We start from the raw sequence: 7,125 nt of genomic DNA on the forward strand, positions 1-7,125 counted from the left end.
CAAGAATGGTGCCTGAGAATCCAATGTAATTTTCCAGCTTTTGTATTAGAATAGAGTGGTCTACACTAAAATACAACAACATAATAACTGTGAAATTAGAAGATATTATACTTTCATTAACAGCACAGGTTAAAGGTGTTTTAGTACAGGGACTGGGTCAAAAGGCAGACTGGAATTTTTTTAATTAATTGTTATTGTGTAAGATGAAAAAGAAACCCTGAAACCCTGTGCAATTTCAAGCTAATACTTTCTAAGTGAAAAATTTCAGTCTCCATGAATTCATTTTTTTCAACAAACTTAGTTCAATATTAGGGTGGCATAGACAGAGTGCATGCTTACACACATACACACATTTTTTGCATATTAGATTAATCATTCTAATTAAACTTAATCTGCCTTTTTTGGAATATGTGAGGAACACTGGACTACTTGGGCAATGACCTACAAACACTTCAAAAGCATTTGTAAACTTGTTGACAGCGACTGGGTCAGATTTCAAAACCATTCTCTTGAAGATGTATATCAGCAGCCCAACTCACAACATTACAGCAAAGTAAAGATGGCATAAAATCCTTATCTGGTAGGTGTGATAGACGGCCAGGGACCTGGCCCCACCGGGAGGCCTGGAGAAGCAGGGGACCGGGAGAGGGGCAATTTCTTCCCCAGGACGCAAGAAGGCAGTCATTTTGGATTGTGTGGGAGCCACGGAACTGGAAGGCTCAACTCTGTGGGGATCCGTGGCCACCGCAAAGGGTTGCCCGAAGGACTAAGGAGCCTTGGGCTGCAGTACTTCTGCCACACCAGGAAGTGCTGCCGAACCAGGAAGCAGGTACACCTGGAGTGCTTCCAGGTGCACATGCAGCACTAAAAGGGGCCAGCCTCACTCCATTCGGAGAGCTGGAGTCAGGTGGAAGAGGACGGAGCTGCGAGGAGTAGAGTGGTTTAGAGGTGGCAGAAGAAGGAAAGAAAAGGACTGTGAATCTTTGGGCACTGTGTTTGTGCACCGTTGTGTGTAGGAGAAGAGAAATAAACCGTGTGTGTTGTGGACACCTGGTGTCATGTCTGTCTGCCTTTTACATAGGTTAGACATTACCAGACAATGATGTTAATATGTTCTAGATCGAATAGAAAATTTCTGGGACTTGTGTTTTAAACTTAGACACCTCCTGCAAGATGGATTATATTTCTTATCTCTGACCTGGGAATACCTCGTAATTTCCTACAAGTACCTGGCAAGTGTTTTAATGGAGAACAGAACCTGTTCAGTCCAATCCAATACAGCATGTTTTTGCCCTGAGCACAACATGACAAGCAGATGAACAGTTAAAGTACAAGGGTCGTTCAAAAAGATTCCGCATTTTTATATTTTCGTTGGAGACAGTGACAGTGGGAGGAGTAGGTCGTGTCTGAGAGTGTATAATGCCATGTGACTAATTTTGTCTGGAAAGCCAACTGCCCTTGCAGTTTAGTATAAGAGTTGTCACCCTGTGCTGAAGACGGCTGCGGAATGTATAAATTGCACCAATGAGAAACAGCATTCTGTCATACGCTTTTTGCTGGCAGAAGGTGTGCCGGGAGCACATGTGTGCTCACAGTATGGGGATAAAGTTCTCTCTCATAGAGTCATCTATGAATGGATTGAAATGTCCGAAAATGGCCTTACTAGTGTGACAGATGCAGAGCACTCTGGATGTCCAGCTACAGTCACGACCACAAGGAATGAAGACAGAACCCTGATGTGAAAGCAACGGTGCATCAGTGGCTACACGCTCAACCAAAAACATTGTTTGCTGATGCCATTAGAATGTTGGTTCTATGCTGGGAAAATTGACTATGGTGACTATGCAGAAAAGTGGTGTAATTTGTTTTTGAAATTATTAATAAATAGTTTTAAAAAAGTGCTGAAACTTTTTGAATGTTCCCATGTATTAACCTTGTAAAAGCCAATCTTAGAAAGTTAAAGTTTTGAGTTAAACGCATTTTAATGTTTGCTTAATTTGAATAGAATATCATTTCTATCATAGTCATAGCTAATGGTATAGTTCTTTCCCCCTATAAGACAGTAAAATTTAGGTCTTCTTGCTATAACTGAGATACAGTGTGATAATAGCTGAGTTGTGTTTAGAACAGGTCCCAGTACATAGGGACTTAAAAGACCCATTTTCTACTCAGAGATGGGATAAGTATACAGTTTTCTGACCGTTTTGAAATGGTTCAGAAATGTTAAGTACATAGTAACGATTTTAGAGGTAACACGATTAAGCTTAGAACTGAACTTTTCTTAACATTAATTTTTTCCCTTTTTTTTGCTATTTTAATTTTCTTTTATTGTGTGAACTGTTTTACTATGAAACTTAACTAAACTTTTAAAAATGAAGATATTTTGTCTGTGGAATCATTTCTGCACGTCAGGCCTTTGTTGAATCCCATTTTTCTGAGTTAGAGCTGCTGAACTTCGGTAACTTTGGAAAAACGCAGCTACAAACCTTACTCTTTGGTAATTCCCAAAAAAGGCAAAACAGCATGTTTAGCTAAGACAGAAGTCCAATTAAAAGAAGGAACTGAGTTTTGGTTAAACAGAGTAAGCAGAGAGAGTAAAAATATTGTGACATTTTGAAGAAATAAGGTTGATACTGGGTTTTATGTTACATAACAATATATACATAAGAAATTTCACAAATGAGAGGAGACCAGCAAGCCCGTTTGTTTAGCTAATCGCTAATATCTCACTGCCAGTGCACAACGATCAGAGTTATATATCTGCTGGCAATATTTCCATTATGGTCCCTCAAATGATAATACGTATGTGGGTACAAATCTGGCTGGATAGGGTTGTCACATCACACATGCATGAAACAGATTGGGCAGTAACCCTACAGTAAGCATGTGTGAAAGGTTTGTACATGGTTGTTACAGCTCTATCATGTCACACTGGCCTTTCAAAGCATCATGGGATGCTTAAAAAATAATGATCACCTAAGCTATTCACATGAATCTCCAGGAAAATATTGGGCGAATACAGCATATTCACTGTGAAAAATGCTTTGCCAAACTTTGCCGATCAACACTAATAATCAGTTTTGAAAATGTGAAATCAATAATGACATACAGTATAATCAATTGAATGGTTCAGGCAAACCGTATAAAAATATTACATTGAAATAAATTCTCACACACTGCAGTATAAGACATTTTTAAATGCAGTACATGTTCTTCCTCTTTATTTGAAAGATATTTCAATAATTATTTTCAAACAATAATAACATACAGCATGTTGGCTTTGATTTTCATTCACAGGGCTGCAAAATTCACTTTGGATCTTCTGCATAAGATGACAGAAACTTACAAAATATTCTTAAACTTTTTGTTACAGGGAAAGATCCATAAACATAAACAAAACAAAATAGAAAAAAAGCTACATTAGAACCAACAGCTTGTAGCTCATTCTATCACATGCTGCTAGCAAAGTCATTAACATTTTTCCTCACCAAGTATGAATTTATGTGATATTATTAGCTATATATACATTCACAAATTTTATTAAACAGATTTACTTCCTGCTGTTTTGTATTAGACTGATGTACTGCAAAACACACATTTTGTTTTGTTTTTTATCTCAATTGGATAACACGTACAGGATGTGTGCTATAACTGATCATATATTTCCTATTAATTTTTTGTAAGGTGCTGTTACATGTTTTGCAGATTGGAATAAAAAAATTAACATATATTATATACTTGTACAGTACAGTACCAAGCAGTATAGGTATATGGTATGAAAGTCACAATCCTGATAAGTCACAGAGGAGGATTCAAGTACTGGACTGCAGCCACACTTCAACCAAAAAGCAACATGCATTCTTTAATAAAAAAGGGACTTAAGTTTAACCAGGCTTGACATTTTTGTCTAATTAAATGCATACAAGAAATCAAGTTCACATAGAGGATGACTGCATAGATATGTTATGAATATTAATCTGATTTTTTATAATGCATTAGTAGTTACTATAAATGTGATTGAGTCTTTTTATTTTATGTGTTTATTCCCGGACACCAAAGATAGCAAAGTCATATCATCACAATCAAATCCATATGCATGTATCTAGTTTTACTTTCTTCATACAGGATTCATTTTATGTACTGTATATATTCACGTTTAAGTAGGGTCTTAAAACCCAAAAAATTGATCATAAAATCAGACCCTGACTTACACGCCTGTTCAAAAATGCAACACTTGCATTTTTTTTACATCTTCTTGCCACCTCCAATCTTGCATCAGTTTCTCAGACGCATCGAATTTTGTTGCAGCAGTGTAGTCAATTTCTTTCGATACTTTGACGTTTAATTTAAACCAAGATTAATATTTTCCTCTCATTGAACGCTCCATTGCAGATAAGGGATGCTCTTACGATAAATGTGTGCGAGCGTGTGAGATACAAAGAACACAATTCAGTGCAACTGTTGCTTCGGAATAGTTCTGGTATTACACTGTGGTCCAGTAGGTCCAATATATAGAAAAAAAGGCAGAGTGCTCTGTTGTTACTCTCTCAGGTTGGCATTAGCATATCATAATCTCTTGGACCAATAGTGTGAGTTTTCCGTATTCGACTTACAGTATATGAGACCAATATTATAAAATACCAGAAATTATGCAGTAGAACTTATCTTCAAGAATATACGGTGTATGTTATGTTATTTATTTATTATGGCGTCTTTAGAGAAAATCCTACAATTTTATCACTATCAAACCAAATGTGTTTTATAGAATTACTTGTGCTTCTTTTTTGTTGTTGCTGTTTTTTGTTATTTTTGTCATACTTCTATCCTGCTATTACCCAGTTACCTTATCTCTTTTTTAAATTCCAAAGTGGTTCAAGATACTGGAGTAACCTATTAATGGTTGATACAAATGATCAGATTTCACTACAAGTAGAAAAAAAAGGCAGTGTGCTCCGTGGTTAACCTGTCAGGTGGGCGTTACCATATCATAATCTCTCAATAGCGTGAGTTTTCCGCATTCGACTTATAGGACCGGCATTATAAAATACCAGAAATTATACAGTAAAATCAAATTCAGTCTTATCCATGGGAGAACTTATCCACGAGTATATACGGTATGTTACATTTGACTTTTCAAAATACTTCAAATATTCATTCTCTATATATCAGAGTTGACTTTACAAATTCAAAATCACTTCATATACCCACAGTAACTACAGTACCCCTACCTAGTAACAGGTAGTACCCCCTGTTGCCTCCAAAACTAACTGGATTCTTCAAGGCATTGATTCAAGAAAGAGCTTTAAAAATTCCTCAAAGAATTTGGTTCATGCTGACTTGATAGTGCTACACATTTCCTAATTTGATCCTCCAGCTCCACTTCATCACCATCACAAAAGTGCAGGGTGGCTGTGTAAGATGAAGTAATTTATAGGTTTTTAGAGCCACTAGAGTCAGTTGTGCTATATGTATAATCAACATAGATCTAATGTTTTTTATTCGATATAATGGATGTCCATTTGGTCTTTTATGTTAATACACACCTATCCCTTTTCATCACAATAACCTTTTCTTCTTCAAATATAGCTACCACTTTTCATTGCTGTCTCTCAGCGTCACTCATTGAACTGAGTACTATTATAGTTAAATTGTTTTGGGAGGTGGTCACTACCATGTTGGCCTGGTTTAACAACTCTTGCCCTCCTTGTATTTTAGTTTCCTGATGTGCGCATTAATTTATTGTTATTTTCACTTATTCAGTGAACACCATAGGAAAACTCAGTTTTTCTGCAGTAATGTCCTCGTCCCGGAGTGTCACTCTTTTACTATTCCTAAAAACTACATAATGGTCCATCCTCTGCTGATGCCAGTGCAACTTCAAGGCTGTCGATCGATGTGTTGTGAGGAGGACTGTTTGCACGTGTCATCAAAAATTGCGCAGAAGAAGAAATACTTACGGTTTTCCGACAATGAAAATACGTCTGTTTTGTTGTTTCTGAGCTATTACACTTATTATCACAAATAAATCTGGAAAAATATATGTAATTGTGTTTGTGACTGCTGTTTGTTACCATAGAATTAAAAAAATACATTATTTTTCCTCATTTTATTCTTTAATCAAAAATCAAAATCTGAAAATTCCTTTCATTTTCGTTTTTTCGTTTTTGCTTCATAAAATGAAATTTCAAATACCAAAAAGTACACGGACCCTTAGTCTTCCTGTGCTTATTCTTCATTCTTCATGTACCTATTTCCTGCACAAAGATTTCTTTCTTCTTTATTAGATATTAAACACACAATGAGGTTAGCCATTTCTCTGGATTAACACTTGGGCCTACAGCCATGCACTGTTTTAAAATTTAGATCTTAGCATTTTTCCTATCTCATGTAATAGCTGGTCATTAACTTACAGTGGGTACGGAAAGTATTCAGACCCCCTTCAATTTTTCACTCTTTGTTATATTGCAGCCATTTGCTAAAATCATTTAAATTAATTTTTTCCCTCATTAATGTACACACAGCACCCCATATTGACAAAAATTTTTTTTTTAAATTGTTGCAGATTTATTAAAAAAGAAAAACTGAAATATCACATGGTCCTAAGTATTCAGACCCTTTGCTCAGTATTTAGTAGAAGCACCCTTTTGAGCTAATACAGCCGTGAGTCTTCTTGGTAAAGATGCAACAAGTTTTTCACACCTGGATTTGGGATCCTCTGCCATTCCTCCTTGCAAATCCTCTCCAGTTCTGTCAGGTTGGATGGTAAACGTTGGTGGACAGCCATTTTTAGGTCTCTCCAGAGATGCTCAATTAGGTTTAAGTCAGGGCTCTGGCTGGGCCATTCAAGAACAGTCACAGAGTAGTTGTGAAGCCACTCCTTCGTTATTTTAGCTGTGTGCTTAGGGTCATTGTCTTGTTGGAAGGTAAACCTTCGGCCCAGTCTGAGGTCCTTAGCACTCTGGAGAAGGTTTTTGTCCAGGATATCCCTGTACTTGGCCACATTCATCTTTCCCTCGATTGCAACCAGTCGTCCTGTCCCTGCAGCTGAAAAACACCCCCACAGCATGATGCTGCCACCGCCATGCTTCACTGTGGGGACTGTATTGGACAAGTGATGAGCAGTGC

Source organism: Polypterus senegalus, chromosome 8, assembly GCF_016835505.1.
Source record: "Polypterus senegalus isolate Bchr_013 chromosome 8, ASM1683550v1, whole genome shotgun sequence".
NCBI lineage: Eukaryota > Metazoa > Chordata > Cladistia > Polypteriformes > Polypteridae > Polypterus > Polypterus senegalus.